This window comes from Eubalaena glacialis, chromosome 6 (assembly GCF_028564815.1).
Source record: "Eubalaena glacialis isolate mEubGla1 chromosome 6, mEubGla1.1.hap2.+ XY, whole genome shotgun sequence".
Taxonomy (NCBI): Eukaryota; Metazoa; Chordata; class Mammalia; order Artiodactyla; family Balaenidae; genus Eubalaena; species Eubalaena glacialis.
Genome location: NC_083721.1, coordinates 27,929,754 through 27,954,359, shown reverse-complemented (window position 1 = coordinate 27,954,359; position 24,606 = coordinate 27,929,754). Strand labels below are relative to the sequence as shown.

Genomic DNA, 24,606 nt, shown 5'->3' with positions numbered 1-24,606 from the left:
GTGATCTACTCATTGCCCAGGCTGGAAAATCTTAGGCTTGATTGATGCACCTCTTCAATGAATATCACAGAGAAGCCACATTTGAAATGTGCTATTTTAAATTGATATTGCTAAAGATTTTTTTATGTATGTGCCTCCTCCTTTTCTAATGTTGCTTACTCTCTGGAAAACTTTCCCACCCTGCTTTTTCGATAACTTCTGCACTCATTTTGACCATTTCCTGCATTGATCAATTTAACCTATTGGAAGTCTGGTTTCCCTGCACACCACTTCACTGAAACTGTTCCTTTAAAGAGTGCAGATGACTTTCTAAAAGTTAAACCTGCTACTTGTGTGCATCCTTTAACAATGTTGGCTACTCTCTTCTTTCATGAAATGCTTACCTTCTCGTGATATCTTAGATACATTCTCTCTTGGTTCTCCTGCTGCTTCCCAGAATGTTTCTTCTTATTCTCATCTTCTTACTTGTGTTTACATATAGGTGTTCCATAGGTTTATTGTTTAACCATACTATGCATATACTCTGGATTATCTCAAATGCTCCCAAAGCTTTAGTTATCACCTTTGTGCAGGTGACTCAATCTTTACCTCTAATCTGGATATCCATCCTGAGCTTTAGATCAGAATTTCCCATAGATACTTCAAACTCAATTAGCTCTCAAACAAAAATTATTGATTCCTCCTTTAACATGAACTCCTTATGTCTCCTACACCTATTCCTAGACTTGGGCTGAGGTTAAATCCACTCATTAGGCTCTTCCATCACACTTTGTCCTCTGCCTCCTAACCCATAGTATTCTTAATCTGGATGGTTCTCCTTCTCTCTTTCCATGTTTGTACCTGCTTATTTTTCTTTTAGGTATGGTTCAAATTCTACTTCAGTGATGCCTTCCATAATCAAGTCAAAAATAATTTGATTCTCATGTTTATAATTAACTTTATTGTTTCATGTTTTATCATTAGTTGTAGACATGTCGGCATTACTTTCTTCACTGGAGTATAAATACTTCAAGTGATGTTAGTGGTCCTCGTAAGCTAGCCCAGTGCCTTACTTACATAACGATTTGTTGAACTGACTTGAAATGAATCACTCCTGGTTTGTTGTTGTCATTATGGTTATTTGTTTTATTTTGTTTAGCCAGCCATGCAAACAGCATGCTCCTCCCAGGTATGATAATGTCACACTGTAACACAGAGGCCATTGGTATTTCTTTTTCATTCATTCATTCATTCATTCATTCATCCATGATAGGGGCAGGAATAATTAGAATGAAAGCAGCTGGGACTCCCTAGAAAATAATACACTCCATCTCAGTCACTCAGAGAAATATCTTGGGCAGTTACTAAAGTAAAACTGTTTTTAGCAAACCCAGTGTGCTGAGGTGGGAAACACAATCACATTACTTGCAATTTACTGTTGCTCCCTTAGTGATCTACAGATCAAAAAGTATCGGTTCTGACACCACTTCTGAAACTTAATGCTGTGTTTAATTTATCTAATTAGGACCTCTTAACACCTCAAATAGGTACTTTAAAAAACACCACCACCACCCAGCTGTTAGCCTAGGGACAAAAGAATAAATGCAAATTTAATGCTTTTCAAAGGTAAATCTGCACATTTTGATGTCTTGACAGCATTGAATAAAAAATCAAGTGTTCTTAGAGACAATATACTAATTTGTTGATTGTTTCTGGACCTCAATAAATATTGAGAATAGTTCTTAAAATGGATCATTATTTGGGTAAATATTTGTATGGATATACGTAAGTATAATCTTTATAACATAAACTACTTTTCAGGAGTTTGTTGCTGCTTCTGAGGCAAAGAACTCTTGATGTCAAGATTTGAACAGAGAAGAAAATGAAATACAGAATATGGTAAGTGACTTGCAGATAGACTATTTCAGCCTCATCTAATCTAATGCTCCGTTGTGTAGCTATCATTTGTAAGTTGCATACATATAAATACATACTCATGGTAGTCACTATTGCAAACAGTTGTGAAATATGACCACAGTTGAATCAAACTTTGTCCACTTTTATAAGCTTATTTTGATAAACTTGGTGTAACAGACACTTGGCTATCAACCATGGTGGGAGACTCTTAACTTTTCAATTTCTTAAAACTTGGTTATACTTAAGTTATTCAAATTATTCAACAGTGATATGCAACAGCTAAATAAATATTTCTTGATGCTTAAAGGGCTTTTTTATTAGTTTACAAAGGCAAGTTAGTTTTACTGAGTTTATAAGAATCTCTAGTGTTTTGGCTTGTTCTCTTTTCTTGTTGTGTTTTCTGTAATGGATAAGAGTTCTTTTCTCTTCTCATCCTATTCAGAAGACCCTCTCTAGGGCTTCTCAGGGGATGAATTATAGAGCAGCAGTCTCCAACCTTTTTGGCACCAGGGACCAGTTTTGTGGAAGACAATTTTTCCAGGGACCGGGGGTGGGGGGAGATGGTTTGGGGATGATTCAAGCACATTACATTTATTGTGCACTTTATTTATATTATTATTGCATTGTAATATATAATGAAATAATTATATAACTCATCATAATGCAGAATCAGTGGGAGCCCTGAGCTTGTTTTTCTGCAGCTAGATGGTCCCATCTGGGGGTGATGGGAGACAGTGACACCCAAAGTGTGTTGCTTATGTCCAGTATACTCCATAAGATGCAGCTTAATTGTCACTTGTCACTCACTGACAGGGTTTTGATATGAGTCTGCAAGCAATTGATTTATTATGGTTTCTGTGCAGTCAAACCTCTCTGCTAATGATAATCTGTATTTGCAGCTGCTCCCCAGCTCTAGCATCACTGCCCCAGCTCCACCTCAGATCATCAGGTATTAGATTCTCATAAGGAGCACACAACCTAGATCCCTTGCATGTGCAGTTCACAGTAGCGTTTGAGTTCCTATGAGAATCTAATGCCGCCCGTTGATCTGACAGGAGGCGGAGTTCAGGCGGTAATGTGAGAGATGGGGAGCGGCTGTAAATACAGATGAAGCTTCGCTTGCTCGCCCCGCTGCTCACCTCCTGCTGTGCGGCCTGGTTCCTAACAGGCCATGGACCGGTAGCAGTCTGTGGCCCGGGGGTTGGGGTCCCCTGTTATAGGCGGTTGAAAGAACAAAGGAAAGATAAAGGAAGAGAGTTCCAGAGTCATTTTTGGAGCACGAGTAGAGACATGCTGCGGGCATTGTACTCTGTCCATCCCCACACCATCCAGTGCCCAAGAAAATGTTGCAAGTTTATGGTGACATGGTGGCATGAACTAGATTTTTCCTGCTAGTAAAATTTCAGAAACCATTAGTAGATCCTACTTTATTTAGTTAGGGCCATTCTTTTAGACTAGAACTTCTTAAATTGGGATCAAAGAGTAAGCTTAATATAAGATTATCAGTAATCCCTCTGAAATTATATGCAGTGTATTGTGTATAGTATATTCTTTTTTCTATGGAGATGACCAATGGGTTTTATCGATTTTTAAAGGATCTTGATGACACAAAAAGTTTTTATCTAGCATAGTTCTATTAATTTAGAACAGATATGATTAAAATAAAAAATTTGAAGAAAGTGTGGAGTTTTTCTCTATGTATTTTTATTAATATTCCAGGTGGTGTTGGCTGTAAAATTTGCACCCTCGTGACTCCTTTTTAATTATAAATGTTTTTAAAGGAATAAAAACTATTCAAGAGTTTTGTTGGTACTTTCCCTTTCGTCATTCTCTAAAATCTGAACCAAATTTGAATATTCTTGCAAATAAGAAAAATATACAACTCCATTCATATTTCTTTTATAGTCACTTTACAAACCCTTACATAGACTTTTAGTTATTCTATGACTAAATGTATATTTTTAAAAGTCATCTATTATTTTTAGATATTCTTCCGGTATTGGACCCTGTTATATGAATATTGATCATTATCGCCTCCAAGGTTTTGTTCTGTTTTTGTTTGTTTCATTTGTTTGTTTTTGCTCACAGTTATAAGTAGGAAAACTATTTCTGACCTGGTCATAATTTTTCTTTATCTTAGCTGGAAACTCTAAAAAGTATTTTCTCTGTTTCCTGCATCGCATATCTATCCCTGCTAACGTGGACATTGCCTCCCACTTCCATTTACACTCATGAAGATATTAATTCTCTGGTATTCCAGCAGCCTATTTTATTTTCACTGAACTCTATTAACATATTCTCAGCCTGTGTCTATACCAACTGATAACTAATTTTATCTTTTTCAAAAAATATACAAGTTGCAGAGGAATAGTCCAGATATTTTGATAATTTTTTTGGTGGGGGAGAGGAGAGATTATCCTGGTTTCTGATGAGGCTGAGAAGGCTTCCCATGCCAGCCCATGTCTCCATTTGATAGCGAGCGTGTTTCCCACCTAGAAGATATCTGAAGCCTATTCGCTTTAGTCATTGCACCAGAAGTGTTTTTTCTTCTCCTAGTGAACCAAGTTTCCAGAAGAAAAAATTGAAATTTGATAAGATCAATGTAGAAAGCCAAAAGTTGCTCTGAGTTATGGTGTTATTTCTCAGCCAGAGGCTTGTCTCTTCTGCCCAGCTGCAAAATTTCTCTGTACACAGGGGTCTCTTTAGTGCCAAAGGGGATAAGCAAAAGAGGATGAAAATATATCTGCTGTTGCATGGATGACCCCAATCACACTGACTCCTTCAGCAAGTTTTCCTTAGAATCCTTGGAGGAAGCTTTGCCTAACCACCTATCCCAACATTCAGGATTTACTTTTAAGATGGTCAGTTAATATTTCTTGAATATAAACTATTGGCTAGAGTAACAGGAAACTTGAGTTTATTAAACTTATACATACTTAACTATGGTCTACAGGGTATTTTAAACTCAGCCATTTGACTTCAGATCTACTTTCTTACCCCCCAAAATATACAGCGTGAAATGTATGAGAAGTAATTGGATATAGCATCTTTTCCAAGTCCTCAATATCTTATTTATTCCAGATAATAGAGAAAAAAATATACAGTATTCCCATGATTAAACATACTAGACATAGCTATAAGCTTGAATTTCTAGGAAAATTAAACAAAAGTGGTAATGAGTTGGAACTTAGGCCCCTAAATACCTAAGGTAATATATATTAATGTGTGAAAAGCTAACTTGAGAAAGAGACAACAAATTATGGAATATTTAAATGACTTATGAGACACCATACTATGGAAAAACAGGTAACTTTAAAAAAATATGGTAGGACTATGCATGTTCTGACTTGGAAAGTTTTCCATAATGTATTTTGGGGAAAAAAGTGAAATCAATCAAGTTATAGCATAATATGTATGGTAAAACCTCTTTTCTCACAGAAAAAAAAACCTATATCAATCATGTTATAGTACATATACATATATACAAACTATAATTTTAGTCCACTTGTTTTACAAAAACAAGACAAGTCAGTGTACATTTGTTCATGCAGTGAAAATGTCTTGAAAACACACACAGGTTAGTAGTTATATCAGGGGAACAGAATGATAAAAGAAAGAAACCCATCTTATTTTATGCTTTTTGTACTTCCGTATTACTAGATATTTTTAACCTCAAGAAAGTATTACTTTTATAATTTAAAAGTCAAGTATGATATTTATTGAACAATTGTTCAAATGTTTCTTTTGCATGGCTTGCTATTTGGTGGCATTCCATTTAGTAGTGTTAATTGGAAAGTCCCAAACAATTTTTTCAACAGAAATGAATGAAGTAAGATTGGGTTTGTGCTATATTCTTAGATTATATATAAAGCTTTATTCTGGTATGAATCTGTGTTGTATTTTTCTCTTCCTATTTCACCATGATTAGAGTGACTCATTTATTCTTTGACCTGCTGTTTAGGATTCCTGAGACATTACTTCCCATCAATCTGTATCTAGTCAGTTCACCATTTCACCACCAAAGCTGTCATTCATGAATTTGCCAAAACCTGACTTGAATGTCCCTACCATGGCTCTGGACCACCCCTTAGAGCAAGTGATCTCGAAGTAACACTACTTCTTATTGCTCCTCCTGGCTACAGTGTCTCATTCACCAGCCTTCTTTCAGGTTAAGCTAAAATACTCTCAGAAATTGATTTGTTTTCCATGCAAGGCAAGCTTTCAACATGGTCTAAATCCCACTTATTGGTCCTATACCTACCTTCCATTGGGGACTGAGCTTAAAATAGTAACAATATTCATATATAACTTCCTTTTTGGTATAAGGAACATGCATATATATATATATTCCTGGAGGAGTAGATGGTAGTCATACAGTGGTTTTAAATACAGTTTACCTACTATGTTATCCTGGGAAAGTTCCTAAATACCCCATGCCTTAGTTTTCTGCTTCTGTTAAAAGCAAGTATATAAAAATATCCAATCCATAATATTGTTTTGAAAATTAAATGAATTATTATATGCAAAGTACTTAGACTAGCATCTGAAACAGAAAAGCATGAAATAAATATAAATTAGTTTAGAGAAAAACATAAACCATGGTATTCCTTATTAATGAATATTTTAAAGGAATAATTAGTAATAGTATTTATGATATATATGGATGTGCTTTGCATTGATGGCCTATTGCAAATATAAGTAAGTAAAGATTCTGATAAATAGTAGCTGTTTATGACAGGTTAAGTATTTTAGTAATAATAGTAATAATGGTAATGATAATAAAAGTAGCTCATAGTGATTCGTCCGAATGCACTATACACATCTTAAATAGGTGACAGATTACTAAAATGGAAAATATAGACTTAAATCTTAGTTCAATAAGTATTTTTCTAATTACAGATTTTTTTAAAAAGTCATCAGCAGAAGAGAATATTAAGAGTATAGATATTGCCAGCATTGGTGAATGAGGAAGTTGAATTTGCCTTGGGAAAGACAGTGATTGCCTTAGTTTAATTCCTGTTTGGATGCCAATTTATGGATAAGTAACCATACAAAAAGAGAGTCACATTACTGAGCCAGTAATGAGAGAGAGGGAGAAAGGAGTGGGGAGGGGGGAAGGAGGAAAGGAGAGAGGAAAGAGAAAGAATGAAAGGAAGGAAATGTAGGAAGGAGGGAGAGAGAGAGAGAAGGAAGGAAGGAAGAAAGGAAAGAAGGGAGGGAGGGAGGGAGGAAAGAAGGAGGGCAAGCAATGGAAGAAATTTGAGTATAAACAAAAGGCACTCAGAAGGTTTCCAGTTTAATACATCTCCTTTGTATATTCCACAAATTAGACTGTCAAGAACTCAGCTTCTCTCGGAACTTTAGACTATTAGCCATTTACAACTTACTTCGAATTAATTTAATCAGATTATCAGATTAGGATTTTGCTTAGAGCCTGCCAAAATCAGCCAGCCTGAGGAAAATGGGGTTTTGATTGAAAAGTGGAACTGACAGGAAGCTTGATTTTGAAGCACAGGCTGCTACTCCAGGAGGAGGGGATGTGGGTATTCAGTGGGTGAGGAGAGCCTGGGGCAGCCAGAGGGCAGCTTGAGGGCCCTGGATGCCTGAGGGCTGATTAAGAGAGTTTACCAAGAGGTGAGAAGTTTCCCAAGACAAACAGCATACTTTGCACTTTGGCTAAGGTCCCTAGTGGCAGTGCACATTCTTGATATCTGCTCTCATTACATTTAATCACAGTGATATTATTTGTGAGATTTAGAGGTACCACCTTCTCTGAGAGGACAGCTGAAGGTTATGAGTTTATACCTGCATGTCTGTTGAGTTTTATGTCCCACTGGTTTTGCTTATAAACTAAAATGTAGTTTTGCTTATAAACTAAAATGTATAAACTAAAATGTAGCTCCAAGAGGCTAATGTAACATTAATCATGTTTTTAGCAGACTTGAGATTTTAACCCTAAATCCTCGTTAGCATTTCATATATCATGTTTCACATGGGCCTTGTGAAGTGTAGACTAGATATATCAGAACTGAAACAGGCTTTTCGTTCCCACTTTTGAGCATTTCAGGCTTCTTCTGAAGGTTATAAATTTGAAATGCAATCTGTGTCATGCTGTGGGAAATACTGTGGTGAGAGGTCTGGCCAGATGAAAGTGCAAGTCTGTTTGCCATCAATGCCTTTTTCCTGAGAGACCTACATTCCATTTCAATAAATTTCTCTCTCTTCAAGTTTTAACAAAAAGTTATTATTAGAATACATATATATGTATCACATATATATGTATATAAAGTGTTAGGATATCAAATTCAGTTTTTATTACCATGACTACGTTGTTTTAGATACCAGAAAAATTGTACTAACTGTAAACATTTAAGAAGTTAAAGTTCCATGAACCCAAAGCAGGTTCTTTAGAAAATAAAGTGGGAAAGATTGCATTCAAGTTAAAGAAACTTGTATTAATTTCCTAGCGCTGTCATAACAAAGTACCACAATCTGGGTGGCTTTAAACAACAGAAATTTATTCTCTCACAGTTCTGGAGGCTAGAAGTTCTAAATCAAGGTGTTAACAGGCCATTTCCCTCTGAATGCTCTGTTGCAAGCTTTTCTGTTAGCTTCTGGTAGTTGCCAGAAATCTTTGGTGGTTCTTAGTTTGTAGAGGCATCACTCCCATCTACCTGCACTGCACAATGGTGTTGTCCTTGTGAATTTGATTCTTTATATGGCTGTCATCCCTCTATGTGTCTGTCATAAGTGTCTTCTTTCCTTATAAGGCCACTCGTCACACTGGATTAAAGACCCACCTTACTCCAGTGTGATGATCTTAACTAATTACTTCTGCAATGACCCTATTTCAAAATAAGTTCACATTCACAGGTACCTGGGGTTATGACCTGGCCTTAGCTTTGTGGTGAACACAATTCAACCTACAAAAACTTCAAACATAGGAATAAACCAGATGACAAACATATACTTAAACCATGATAAAGGAACAAATGTCCCAAATAAGAAAATCACTTAAAATTGAGTGTTAAATTATTCATTTATCATATTATTCTCAAGTCTCTTAATGAGAGTATGAAATGACTCAAAAATGTTGTCTACTCTCCAGAATATAGTTTCTTCCTGTATGTGAATTTGTATTTATTCTGAAACAGGAGGGATGGGGGCAGGGCACGACCTTTGAAAGAATAATATAGCCATAGTATATGACAAAGACTGGTTAGAACCAACTGGGTCCAAAATGGCGGAAGATTCAACTTCCAGTGGACCTTGAGCCTCATTATACGCTCATTGTAATACATTAGCATGCGAATTGACACACCCACCAGTGCCATGACAGTTCTGAGGACAACCATAAAAGGTCAAAAAGTGGGCAGTGGCCCAATTCCTGGAAATCCTTGCCCCTTCCCCAAAATAATTGGAATAATCCTCCCACTTAGCCTATGAAATTACCAGCCCATAAAAACTAACCATGCCATATTTCGAGGCTCTCTCTCACCTTCTGAAATGGCCTACACTCTGTCTGTGGCATGTGTTCCTCTCTAAATAAATCCACTTTTTACCTGTCACTTTTCCTCCAAATTCTTTTGTCGTGACGAAGAAAGAACCTCACATTCACCAGGAACATATTGGCGAAGGCAGCCAGGAGAATTCGGTAAGCCTCAGCCTCTCTCCTCCCTTGGGCTTGAGAGGCGCCACCTTCCCGCTGTTACTCTCTCTCTAGAGAGGCATGGCCTTACTTCCAGCCGTCTCCATCTCTCTCTCGCCCTCTCTCCCTTTCTTATAGTCTGTCTCGTTTTCGGACCTATTGCCACAAAAATGTGGGCGCAGGACGAGCGTAACACTGCCCCCTCTCCACAGCTACCCTCATAGGCTTATTATTGGTCCACCTATGCCTGTCCTTGTCTCAACTTGGCATCCCTACCTCACTCTTACTTTCCCCTTTTTTCGTGCCTTACTCTGCTGGAAATGGGGAAAAAAGAAATCTGCCAGGCATTTTCCAGCCATGTCACTAGCTCTTCCACTTCTTACTCTTTGTTACATATGCACAGGGCATGTCAGGGAAAGTTTCCAGCCATCCTCACAGGCAGCTAGGGACCCGAACCATAGGATCTTTGCCCTCTGGGTTTGCCTTATCACCATTTAATTAACTGTTAACAGGTCCAATTGTGTAAAAATATGAAATACAGCCTTACTTAGATTTTGTGCCATGGTTACAGCGGCTGCAATCCCTTGGGGAGGCGGTTTGTGCGTATACCCCCCTTCATATTAGGAGGGGGATGGTCCTGCACCATGTGGTTGGGACTCGTGGTAGTGGGACCATTGTTCACGCCTGCCTCCTGGTGTTGGGCTGGGCCCCTCCAGGGTCTGCCCTCACCCCACCCTGCTCTGTTAGAGTGGAGCGGGCGACTCAAGGTGGATGGGTCATGCACATGGCTGTGCCCCAGGGATACTTGCCTGGGCCATGACCCACATTTGCTGTGCTTGCCTCTCCCGGGTCACGCAATTGGGAGCATCCTTCCAGGGTCGCAGGGCCCTCCATCCCCCTAACTGCAGTCACGGTGCCTCTGCTTCAGCCATATCTGCCCCTGCACCCAGCCCCACTGCCAGCTGGCCAGAGCATGTTTGGGAAGGGGGGAGGGGGAGCATGGCACTGAGGACTCAGGGGTGCCACCCACAAAAGGGAAGGGAAATGAGAGGTTTTCTTCTTTTTCACAGACCATCTCCCTTAACGACCAGTGCCTGTTTTCTGAAACTTATCACCTTTGTAGAAAAAAAGGCTGGGATTTTGTGTTAGAACCATGAGGATGTCCAGGGGAGCATATCCCAGAACACAGGGATTAATCTATAGAATCTATAGAGCAACCTTCAGGGAAGTCACTCATCCTGGGTACCATGGATGCCAGGATAGGACATGGGCCCCAGGGTGCTGGGGCCAACAGGACTGCCACACAGGGGAGTAGCTGACCCCCATCGTGGATAAAGTCGACACGACTAGGTGGACAGGGGCGCCTGGAACCAGTCTTGTCCTAGAGAGACCCCACGGGGCCTCCTAACGCTAGTACTCCTCTCTGATACAGGAGCATCCTCTCCCTGAAGGAACAATGGGAAACACCTCCTCTATCCCCAAGGACTCATCCGTCTGGTGCATTTTGAGCCACTGAGACAAGTTTCTCTAGATTCTTTAAAATGAAGTAGCTCATTTTCTTTCGTAACATATAAACTTAAGGCCGATGAGGCCTGGCCAGAAAATGGGAACCTCAACTATAATGCCATCCTACACTTAGACATCTTTTGCAAAAGGCGGGGGAAATGGACAGAAGTTCCTTATGTACAGGCTTTTATGGCCCTAAGAGAAAACCCGGAGCTATGCAAGTCCTATGTTAGGGAACCTTGCCGGCTGAGACCCATTTGTGCTACACAAAAGCCCTCTCTAGTGGCACCCCTGGAAGAACAGGAACCCCTGACAGAAGACCCAAATACTTTCGAGGGACACATTGTATTTGCAACCCACTTCATCAGCCAGTCACCCCCTGACATCTGTTGGAAGCTTCAAAAGCTTGCCATGGGGCCCCAAACCCCTCCTAACCTTCTTATTGACACAGCTTTCAGTGTTTTTAACAATAAAGACCAGGCTGAGGAGGAAAAGAAGGAACAGCATGACTTCAGGAAGTAACGACAGCAAGCCAGGCTTTTGGCAGCTATCATGAGAAGACCCAACCCACTTCCTGGTCACCCCAAAAGTACTCCCAGAAGACCTCCACCAGGAAAGGGAGCCAGTTTCAGCTGTGGGAGTCCTGGACACTGGAGCAAAGAATGCTCAGGAAACAGGTCCCAGCCTGCACCCAAAACGCTATGCCAGCTCAGCAAGAAGATGGGCCACTGCAAGAGGGAAAGCCCCCAGCTCTGAAGGGAGCAAGGAAATTCCCCCACGTCAGTCATGGCAGTGGCTGATTGACGGGACCCGGGACCACCCAAGGCTCCCGAGAGGACAGTCATCACACGGGAGGAACCGCGGGTGACCACTGACGTGGCAGGTAACCTTGTCCAATTTCTAGTGGACACGGGAGCCACTTACCCTGTCCTGACTTCTCACGCTGGGCCCCTTGCTCCTAAAACCTGCTCTATTGTTGGGGTCGAAGGAAAGCCAAAACTAAAACATTTCACCACCCCTCTAACTTGCACCTGGAGAAAGACTCTTATAACTCACAAGTTTCTTGTCATGCCTGAATGCCCCAGCCCATTATTGGGAAGGGATTTTCTCTCAGCCTTGGGGGCAGCTCTTACCCTCCCTGAAAACCAAAGCCAAGGCACATTTTTGGCTGGACTATGTATTATACAAGACATGGACAGTCCAACCCAAAATATTCCCCCAGAAATTGAAAAACTTATAGATCCGCAGGTCTGGGATCAGGGAATCCCAGGGAAGGCAAAGTTTGTCACTCTTATAAAAATCACCTTAAAGGAAACTAATAACTTCCCTTCCAGGTGCTAATACTCCATAAACCAGAGGGTCAATGAGGCCTCCAACCCCTAATCTCAAAATTCATTTAATACCGGTTTTTGATGCCATGCCAATCTCCCTGTAATATTCCAATCCTACCTAGTCTTCTCCGGGAACGGGAACCCTTATCACCACCATCCTTTTAAAATGCAAATTTCAAAGAGGGGAAAGTAATTTAGAACTTGACTTGTCAAGAATAAAAGTAAAAATCCTAAGTGTCTTCTCTATAAACATTAGTAAAAAGTAGCCATCTAGATAGGTGACCTTGATTTGTTCCATCTGCCAGGAGCCCAGTTTGAATCCAACCCCTTATAACTGATGGGTTTTACGCTGACTCAGGACTAACATTTTGAAATGGGAACTTTGAGGTTTCTGTGTCTGTGTGTTTGTATGTATCTATGTGTGCTGTAGATGTATGATATTGCCAAAATTAATTCGTAAAAGAGCTCTATTGAATTGGCTTAAAGGAAATTAAGTGCTTATATAAATACTCAGGAATATAAATCTGGCCAGAATGAATTTCAGGTTCATGTCATCTGGGAAATATTCAATACTAAACTAATATCTGGTATTGAAGGTGGCTTAAGCTTGTTGGTCTGATTTATATAGACATGTCTTTAGAGTCATCAATGTTAAGTATAATACATCTATTGCAGCTAGGTTTACTAGAGGTCAAATAAGACCTCATTCTATCCATTACAAATTTGTCAATGAGAAAAGTAACTTGTTATGAAAAAAACTTTTAAGGAAAAAAATGCAAATGAGAAAAGCTTTGGGTAAACTTTTTAAAAATAATTATGTTTTAAAAATATTTATCTAAATTAGTCTCTCCAGATTCTGGTAACTTGAAATTCTAGAGTTGTGCTAAATTAAGTTAAATGATGAAAGTTTATTAAATAACTAGGTCATTTCCAAATAAAATAAGATACTGAAACATTAATTGCTGAACATTGGCTTCCTTTTACAGAGAAACAAAAGGTTTAGGACTATTAATAAATATGTTTGGTGTCACACTGAGATATTTTCTATAAGAAAGCACATTTTAAAAAAATTATTATTTGGATTTATGTTTACCAATCTACAGAGTGCTGATATCAATGACAGTGCATGGTTGCTTAAGGAAAGTAGGATATGTGTTTTCAGTAAAGAAAGTATGAGGAATGGAATTGCATTTTATAATATTAAGGGAAAAGGAAGTTGGCTGTTTCTGGATGGCTGTTTCTGGATGGAAAAATAAAGTGATGGATACAGAAAGTGATGAAAGGTTGTGGAAAGGAACTGTGAGAAAAAAAAGTTTTGTGCATGGTTAGTACTGACTAAGTTTAAAATGAATTTAATTGAGTAAATGAATTTTAAAAGTAAGCTGGTGCAAAACCTGAATTTGGCCTTTCTCTCTGTTAAAAGGACAAGCTTCTTAAAATGTTAAACTGCCTTTGGTAACAGGTTTTAAACTCTTTACCTTTTAAGTGATCTCTTCTGCATTTGTCTTTGAAATCTTTTATTGTCACTTTGGCTAAGTAAATAACTATTTTTTTCACAGTGACCTATGATCCTATCTGACTGTTTTAAACCCTTTTGATATTCTTTTGACAAAACTTCCTAAGTCAAATTAAATTACATGTGAAGTACTGTCAAATGAGTAATAAATCTTCTTAGGTTATATTGTATGGCAAATGTTACTAATACAGATATTCTAGAAATTATATGGAGTTCCTAAGATTCTGACATGTCATGGTAAAGTATTATCAGTCATAATTCTAGTTATTATCTTAAAATGTTGTATGTCACAATAGTAACCAAGTTTCTTTATCAATTACACTGTAATCAGATGTTTAACCATGCCTTTTAAGTCTTTTGTCATTTATAGATATTTTTGTACTCTGATGCTGTTACAAAAAGTGCTTCATCATCAAGAAGATTCATAGGAAGGCTATGGTAGCAGTTATAACAGTTCCACATCAAGATGATGGCTATGCGAGGTTTCTAGCCCATACCAAATTAAAACAAGGAGCTGTCCTGCCTCTGGGGCCTCTAGATCAGGCATCCAGAGTTTTTACTCCCTGACAGGCAGTGTCGATCCCCCTATTCAGCCTTGAAGCAGTTACAGAAGACGGACCTTCGCCCCTCTGCTTCCCATAAAAATACGGGAGTAAAATCTCTGAGGGGGAAATGAAACAGGAGGGAACGGGGCAGGGCACACCTTTAAAAGAATGATATAGCCATAGTACTTGACAAAGACTGATTAGAGCCAACTGGGTCCAAAATGGCAAAAGATTCGACTTCCAGTGGACCTTGAGCCTCATTATATGCTCATTGTAATACAATAGCATGCTAAATGACACACCCACCATCACCATGACAGTTCTGAGGACAAGCATAAAAGGTCAAAAAGTGTGCGGTGGCCTAATTCCTGGACATCCTCGCCCCTTCCCCAAAATAATTGGAATAATCCTCCCACTCATTAGCCTATGAAATTATCAGCCCATAAAAACTAACCATGCCATATTTCGAGGCTCTCTCTCACCTTCTCAAATGGCCCACGCTCTGTCTGTGGCGTGTATTTCTCTCAAGGCCTCTCGCCTTCCTAGATGGCCCATGCTCTGTCTGTGGAGTCTGTGTTCTCTCTAAATAAATCCACTTTTTACCTATCACTTCATCTCCAAATTCTTTTGCAACAAAGAAAGAACCTCAAATTCAATGGGAACAATTCCATAAGCTTAAATTGGCTATTTTAAATTAACCTGTAAACATCTATATTTTCTGTGTAATTCAAGATTTCTGCTTTACTTAACATTAAATATTCCACTCAGTAATTTTCTCATTAAGTAATTCATAACATTTAGGAGTGCTTATTCAGTGCCAAGGACTGTATGGGTTACTGAGATTGAAATGAGGGAAGCATAGTCCCCTGTTCTTAAAGTCTTGGGAAATGGATAAAAGCAAATTATAATAGATTTAGAAGTATGTATTGTGCTATGGCAAGGCATAGAAAGAATGCTGGACTAGATTTTGGTCAGGAAACAGTCTGGAAAGTCTTCCTATTACAACTGATACCCACGCTGTCTCCAAATAGAAGATAGGCAAGCAAAGTGCTAGAAGGAAGCACCTTACCACAAGTGCCCAGACAAAGGAGAGAAAGCATAACAGTGAACCTAGGTTTGTGCATGGATGGTATAATGTGGATAATTTACAAAAGATGTTATTAGAGAGCTAAACAATGATTACATCACAAAGAAGACAGAGTCAGTGCCTATTGTATAATGAGCACTCAATAAATGTTTCCTTAGAGACAGTACAGACAGTGATCAGGAACTGAAGTTCTGGCATCAGATTGTTTGGGTTTAATCCTGCTCTTCCATTTACTTGAACCTAACTTAGTAGAATTAGTGCTCAATACATTTTAGTTATTAACTGTTTCTCCTTATTTAAGATCATTCTCTATTGGTTGACTTTGAAGCACATAAGAGGCGCATTCATAGGAACTTTTTTTTTTTAACATCTTTATTGGAGTATAATTGCTTTACAGTGGTGTGTTAGTTTCTGCTTTATAATAAAGTGAATCAGTTATACATACATATGTTCCCATATCTCTTCCCTCTTGCATACATTCATAGGAACTTGATGTTAAATGTTATAAATTGGAGTTTTCTCAGGAAATATCTGCATCTGCAAACTTGTTATTATATCTTCTCACTGATCATCATGGTGCTCTACATATTTTTTTCTGTGGAAAAAGAAACAGTAAGTGTAAGAATTTTTTGTAATTCTGGCACAGTATCACAAATTGGTAAATAATTAATTATTGTTAGCAAGTATTGGAGTACAACACATCACTATTGTTTTAAGTGGTCATCCAACATTGTGCTATGAAGAATGCAGCATGACAAACTTATTTCTTAGTATAGGGAAAGGAGGAGAAAAAGAAGTAGAATATCTTAAGGAAGATTTCTGAGTCCAAATACAGAGTTTTGGGTCTAGCTTGCATAGGAAAGGCCTCTATACTAAATTCTTTTTTTTTTAATTATTTTTGTTTTTTCCAGCTTTATTGAGGTATGATTAACAAGAAAACTACACATATTAAGGTATAAAACATGGTGTTTTGATATAAGCATACCTTGTGTAATGGTTACCACACTCAGTCAAGCTAATTAGCATATCCATCACTTTACATAGTTACCTGTGTGTGTGTGTGTGTGTGTGTGTGTGTATGTGTGTGTCGAGAACACTTAAGATTTACTCTCCTGGAAAATTTCAGATATACAGTGCACTAATACTAAGGATAGTTACCATGCTGTACATTAGATATCTAGAGCTTATTCATGTTATAACTAAAAGTTTGTACCCTTTGACCAACATCTCCACATTTCTCCCACCTCCTCAGTCCCTGGCAACCACTATTCTACTCTCTGTTTTTCTAAGTTTGACTTTTTTTAGATTCCACATATAAGTGAGAACGCAAAGTATTTGTCTTTCTGTGTCTGGCTTATTTCACTTACAATAATGTCCTCTAAATTTGTACACATTTTCAGAAAAGGCAGGATTTCCTTCTTTTTAAGGCTGATTAATATTCCATTATGTATTATGTATATATTTCTTTATCCATTCATCCACTGATGGACACTTAATTTTGATTCAACTGTTAGTCAGCCAGCATGTCTTATGCAATTTTCTTAAGAATAGTATAATCTCTTAGTTTTTGGCCATTTAAGATGTCTTTCTGTTGCCTTTACACATGAAATGAAATTTGGCTAGCTTACAAGTTATGATACTTTCCATTTGTATTAAATAAAAGTAAACTCTAAATGGCTTAAACAATAAGGAAATTTACTGGTTCACATAACTGAAAACAGTCATAGGTAGGGTAAGATGAAATCTGGGTTTTAATAATATCATCAAGGTGCTAGTAAGATGAAATCTGGGTTTTAATAATATCATCAAGGTGCTAGTTATTATTTCTCTCTGTCTTTTGTGATGTCACTTTTATCCCAAAGCTTGGTTCTGTCATAGTTATAAAAAGGTGACTCTTAGATATAGTTGCCTCCTTTTCACATAAGAGACTAGATCAATTATGGTCATGTGGTCCAGCTCACTCTGAACCAGTATCTGTGGTTGGAGGAATGCAGTACATCGATTGGCTTATGTCTGGTTTTCACCTAATTCTATTGGATTAAGACAGTCATAGTTCACCTTTGATCCCTATGGTTGGGCCTAAATCCTTTTATTCAAAAACTAATATACCCCAGTGTTACATGGATATTATTAATTTTTCATTTTGTAAAGAAATAATGTGGACAGACTATTTTTATTCCTATGTAGATACACACACACACACACACACACACACATACACTTTCCTTTTCAGTTTTGATAGTGGTAAGATCTGTCTTTTAAAATTGTAATTAAATTTTTTCTTTGCTAGAGTGATCTAGGTCTGTATCTTCCTCCAATAATTTTGCTAAGCACATGGTGAATTATTTAATTTAGCATTAGGCTTGAGAAAGTTCTATTCTATCTTTGATATCTTTGATTTTTTAAAAATTTGTTCTAACACTTCAGGAACATTAATTATTCATGAATTATTTCATTTTTAATTATTTCTATAGATCAGTTTCTCTTTCATGATATTTTTTTTTTTGCTTTCCTAGAACAAAATAAATGTTTTTGATCTGCCCACTAAAGTTTCTTTTTGTTGTTGTTGTTAAGAACTTTTTTCTTCAGTTATATTTTATATTCCATGTTTTTCCAGTTGTCCCAGTGTTTTACTCAGGAACTGTTGAGATATCGTGAGATCTCTCCTGACTTCTGGCATGTGAGAATGGTTGGCTATTAAACAGAGTAGGAGCAAGTTAAAGGGAAAAGAATAAATATAGTTTTAGGAATGGAGATTGGGATGCCGATGGACATTTAGGAAATGGGATCTGGAGCACTATATAGAGGTGTCTGTGCTGAAGATTTGGAGGTTATCAACCTATTTGTAAAAATCAAGTAGATTTCTGAGTAGAGCGAGAAAAGAAAAAGGTAGCTGAGGAGGTAATCTTGAGTAACACGTTTAAACAGTTGAAAACAAAACCAGATATATGGGAAGAAAAAAAAATATTGGGGAAACAATGTCACAGAAACCAAAGGAGTAGTTTTATTACTTTAATACATATTTCTCAAGAATTGCTTCCTGGACATTGCTTCCACACCTAAGAAAATATTGGGTAACATACCATGAAGTGTTTAATCATTTTTTTCTATTTAAAATATTTTTCTAGTGCACATTTTAGTAAAATTTTAATTTTAGAACAATTTTATATCTACAAAATTATTGGAAAGATGGTACAAAAAAGATTTCCTGTATACCCCACACCTAGTTTCTCAACATAGTTGTGTGGTATATTTGTCACAATTGGTCAAACACAATTGATACATTATTACCAACTGAAGTCCATACTTTATTCAGATTTCCTTAGGTTTTTCCCTAATGCCCCCTTTTTTGGTTGTTGTTCCCGGATCCCATCCAGGATACCATATTGCATTAATAGTCATGTCTCCTTAGGGTATTCTTGGTTGTGACAGTTTCTCAGACTTTCCTTATTTCTAATGACCTTGACAATTTTGAGGTTTACTGATCAATTGTTCCATAGAATATCTCTCAACTGGAATTTGTCTGATGTTTTTCTTATGCTTAGACTGAAACAATATATTTTGGGAAGGAAGACCACAAGGTACTTTGCCATTTTCATCACATAATATCAAAATTGAATGTTACTAAAATAATTTATCACTGTTGATGTTAATCTTGATCACCTGGCTTGCAGAAGTGCTTGTCAGCTTTCTCCACTATAAACTTATAATTTTTTCTCTCTCTTTTTCAATATTGTGCTCTTTGGAAGGAAGTCACTATGCTCAGCCCACACTTAAGGAGTGGGCAGATTTGCTCCACCTCTTTAAGGATGGAATATATATTCATTAATTTATATCAGTATGTATTCATGGACTCTTATTTTGTACTTTGGGTTATAATCCAGTACTACTTCTTTTACTTTGTTGTTCAGATTGTTTCAACTTTGGCCATCGAGACCCCTTTCAATTGGCTCCTGTATCCCTTTAATGTATCTTCATCATTATTTACTTTTTATTTTTATTTTTGGCACTTACTTACTTTTTGGCACTATAAGATGCCTCAGGCCCATTTTGCCTATTTACTGCTGAGTCCTAGAATCAGGTAATTCTCCAAGGAGCCCTAGTTCCTTTTATTGGAGAATGGTATTAGAAACCAAGATCTGTGTGATGGATGTGCTCATTTGTACTGGAGACATTGCATCCTGGGCCCTCTCCGCTAACAAAGCAGCAGTTTGTAGTTTTCCACATATATGTATTGTACATATTTTGTTATATTTATGCCTAAGTATTTAATTGTTTGATACTATTATCGATGGTATTTTTAAAATTTCAAATTCTAACATTTTATTGCTGGTAAAGAGGAAAGAAATTGGCTTTAAAATTTTTAAATATATTTTTACTAGCTTTGTTGAGACATAATTGACATATAATATTATACAAATTCAAAGTGTACAATGTGTTGATTTGACACACTTTTATATTGCAGTCTGATTACTACTGCAGTGTTAGTTAACACTCCATCACATCACATAATTATTGTTTCTTTTCTGTGCTGAGAAAATTTAAGATCTATTCTCGTAACAATTTTCATGTGTACAATACAGTACTGTTAACCATAATCACAATGCTGTACATTAGAACCCCAGAACTTATTCATCTGCTAACGAGCAATTGGCTTTTGTATATTAACCTTGTACCCTGAAGCCTTGCTATAGTTGCTTTTTTATAAAAAAAATTGTTTGGAATTTTTCTATATAGACAATCCTATCACCAATGAATAGCAACTGTTTTATTCTTTTCCAATATTTATCCTTTTATTTCCATTTCTTTTCTTATGGCACCAGCTAGGACTTCCTATGTGATGTTGAATAGGAGTGGTGAATGGGAACATCCTTGCCTTGTTTCTAGTCTTAGGGGGAAAGTGTCTAGTTACTCATTATTGATTATGTTAGCTGTAGGTTTTTGCAGATAGTTCTCCATTGATTTGGAGAAGTTCTTCTCTACTCCTAGTTTTCTGAGTATTTTTATTATGATTGAGTATTGGATTTTGTCAAATGGTATTTCTTCTGTGTCAATTAATATGATCACATGATTTACCTCCTTTAGTCAGTTGATACAGTGGATTATATTGATTGATTTTTCAGATGTTGAACCAAACTTGCATACATGGAATAAATACCACTTGGTTGTAGTATAAAATTCTTTTCATACATTGTTGAATTCGACTTGTTAATATTTCAGTGAGGTTTTGTTTTGTGTCTATGTTCATGAGAGATATAAGTTTGTGATTTTTTTTTCTTATATCTAGTTTTAGCATTAGAGTAATACTGGGCTCACTGAATGAGTTAGATAGTGTTCCTCTGCTGTTAATTATTTATTTTTTTTGAAAGAGACTGTGGAGAATTGATATTATTTCTTCCTTTAATGTTTGGTAGAAATCACTTGTAAAACCATTTGCATCTGGTGATTTCTTTAAGGAAAGGTTATTAGTTATTAATTCAATTTATTTATACATATAGAGCTATTCATGTTATCTATTTATCCTTGTGTGTATTTAGATTGTTCTTAATCCTTCTGAAACTATAAAATAAACTTGATAAAATTTGAAAATGCCTACAGAGATTGCCTCAAAAAGCAGATTTATAGATCTAGAAAATAGAATGAAGCAGCAAATGGCTTAAATTAAAAAAAACTTACAGTGGGAATGTGAAGTCCGTTTCAAAATTTTAATCAGATCAGTTAGAATAGGTCATCATCTTTCTATTACTTAAATATTTTTGTCTGTTTGTTTGTATGTGTGCTATGAGTCTGTGTGCATCATCATTTGTTACCCCAGGTAAGAACTTAATTTTATTTTCTATTTTGATAATTGTATATTGTGTTATGTTTTATTTTAAATCTTTACATGGAAATATTTACTTAGTCATTTAAGATCATTTTCCTTATACTAACTTGATTCATTCCATTCCCTGATCACATTTAATTTACATTTAACATTTATTTGAAGTTGTTTCTCAATGTTTTATGGATATTCTCATTAGGAAACAGGTGTTCAAAGTACTGTGTTATTTACTTTGGAGTAATAATGGGCTTTTGTGCACAATGATGATGTCTTGGATTTTATTTTTTAAATGTTAGGATTTCAAGAGATACGTGGTCTTTTTGGTCTCAACTAGCATGGAAAATAATGGAACTGCTTACCAAAAAAATAAGAGGAACTAGCAATCATAATTTCACAGAAATAATGATGTCTTTAGGCACTTTAAGACAATGACATCATGAAGCTGTTGGGTGACCAAAAATATATTATTTTTTACAATACAGTAACTTGTTTATTATAAGTACTTGAACATGTGATAATTATCAATATTGTCATAACATTCTATGACATTTACTAAACCACTTGACATTACCTAATGCCTCAGCATTCTGAAGTGCTCAACAAAAACAGTGCCATTTTCTTTAGAATTGACTGTTCAGCTATCAGTTTGCTTACTAGACAGAAACATGAGATCAGGGGTTGTTTTTTTGTCCCACACAACACTTAGCGCAGTGGTGCCCCCACCAAACACACACACAAAGTCAACATTAAATAGTTTTTGAGAGGATAGGTGAATCAAAAGATGAATGAATGCTCACATCCACATCAGCTGGTGGGTAAAACAACATCTCATTGCTTTGGTAACATCAGTCATCTTTTCCTTACTTCTTCAGGTATATTACTTGGATATTGGCTTCTTCTTTCTCCTTCTACCAACTCTACATGGAGATCTCATTGATTCTTACATAGAGGTTGATAACCTAATCAACAAACCAACTAAATCATCATATTCATGGGTTCTGCCCAACTTCTGGGGTAGTATACAAGTGTTTACCAGGGAGTGGGAATCTTAGGGCTGTCTTAGAATTCTGCCTGACACAACAGCAAAAGTATTCCTACTCTAATCCATTTCCCATCATTATCTTGCTGCTTCCAACTTTATGTAAGTAGAATGTCCATTCTTAACTATCTGGACAAATATGGCTTCCTTTGGGGATATTCTGATTAACCCCTTGACTTATTCTATCTTTGATTATTTTCAGTCTCACCTCCTTTGCTTTTATCCAGACTTTCTTGCCAGGCACCCACATTTCTTTTCCTTCTTCCTTTAGAGTCTATTCCCTTTGTAAAAGTTATTTGAACTCTCCCCTTAGAAAGACTAACCTTTTATATTTCCACCTCTTGATATGAAATTTTTATCTAGTACCAGGCCTCAACTGTAAGTTGTCCATGGATCAAAACTATCTTGCAAAATCAGAAGTCTACATTCCATTTTTTATTGTCCTAAAGGAAAAGCTAAGCACCTATTTATTCCATAATTCTTTTCAAAGTCTGTGCCTGTTAATTGTGCACACAGCATTTTATTATGTACCAGACAATGACTTAAGTATGGTATTCCTGTTCAAAACATGAAAATGAGAAGTATCATGAAATAATGGCAACTGTGTCATATTTTTCTTCATTCTTAACACCATGTACAGCTTTTATATAAAACTCTGGCACACATGTAGTTTTTCCTCTTCCTGGTAAATGCAAATAATGTACACTTCCTTCATAAATTACATGCTCTATTGAATAAAATCAAACACCTGAGTATTGAAACAAATTGTAATCAACGATAAGATAATTTTTCACTCCTTTTTACTTAGACATTGTATTAGTTTTCTCAGGTTGCCATAAAAAATACCACAGTCTGGATGGCTTCAAAAACAGAAATTTATTTCTCACAATTCTGGCAGCGAGAAGTTCAAGATCAAGGTGCCTGCAGGGTTGGTTCCTCCTGAATCTCTTTCCTTGGCTGCAGGTGGACTTCTTCTCCCTGTGTCTTTACATGATCTTCCCTCTGTGTGTATCTGTGTCCTAATCTCTTCTTGTAAGGACACTAATTATATTGCATTAGGGCCCACCCTAATGACCTTGTTTAACTAAATCATCTCTTAAAAGTTCACATCTCCAAATACTGTCACATTCTGAGGTTCTGAGAATTAGGTCTTCAATGTATGAATTTCGAGGGAGGGGAACACAATTCAGCCCAAAACACTCGTAATGTGAACTAACTGCTTTGTGCACAAGTGTCTAAGGAGAAGATAGCAGTGCAGAATGCAGTGTAAGAGAAGTAATTACTGAGATGAACAAATGTTACTACAGGGCCACCATTTTATAGCTATTGCAGAAGTACATGGAGCTGTGTAATTTGGGTGATGATTTTCTTGGTAGATTGTAATAGACTATTCAGAGAAACCTGTTGAATATTTTCTTGGATTGAAAGAAAGAGGCACAAAAGAAACCATTTCCCAGCATTTTATTTGATTCCATGAGAGCTTTTAGCAGCTAATTATACTCTGCTATGTAGGAAGCCAGATCCAATGGGAATCTTTTGGGTTAATATGTGTATTACTTTCAGGATGAGATAATAACTCACCTGTTATACAATATTATCTTGACATGCATTTTTAATGAATTGGGTCTTTCAGTTTATGTGCACGCATCAAACCTAATAGTTCAACCTCTCTATAAGCATCTTCACCACTTTCTATCTGCGAAAATAACATTTTATTACAAAATGACAATTTTTGTAACTTTGATCTCTCATTTCTAAGATAAGAAAACAGACATATTATTTTGGGGGCAGAAATAGAAACAAAGTAAACTCTCTGTTAAAACAAAAGAAACAACTTTTTGAAACTATCCCTGGACGTACTTTTACAGTATATCAGAAATATTTCTTTTTTGGTCATCTTCTGACTGCAGTGTGAACCAAATTAGTTATGTTAAAAAAAATAAAAAAGTCTTACTGGCTACTTGCCCTAAATGAAGAGACATCCTTCTACCCCCAAGCAACAACAGAAACTAAAATCCCTCTGTCTTCTCTCACCATTATTGTCTGTCATTAGGAATTTGGTCAGGAGTGAGAATAACTTGGTTATAGTCTGTGTTACCACACTCCTCTCAACTTCTCTACCTCTTCCACATGTTGAATGACTTCCTGGCTTATTTTCTGCATATATGTAATGTTTGTCTCCTATCTTGGGTGCAACAGCTCTTAGTTATCAGATCT

At 36.8% G+C, this 24,606-nt stretch overlaps 1 long non-coding RNA gene across 1 annotated transcript in view; it reads left to right on the top strand.

Annotated features, from left to right (window-relative positions):
• Window positions 1-1,824: 1,824 nt before the first annotated feature.
• LOC133093209 (uncharacterized) overlaps window positions 1,825-24,606 on the top strand; it is a 214,930-nt gene continuing 192,148 nt past the window's right edge. The window contains exon 1 of the long non-coding RNA XR_009701250.1: window positions 1,825-1,878. This is a non-coding gene — a long non-coding RNA (uncharacterized LOC133093209). The remainder of the gene's footprint in view (window positions 1,879-24,606) is intronic.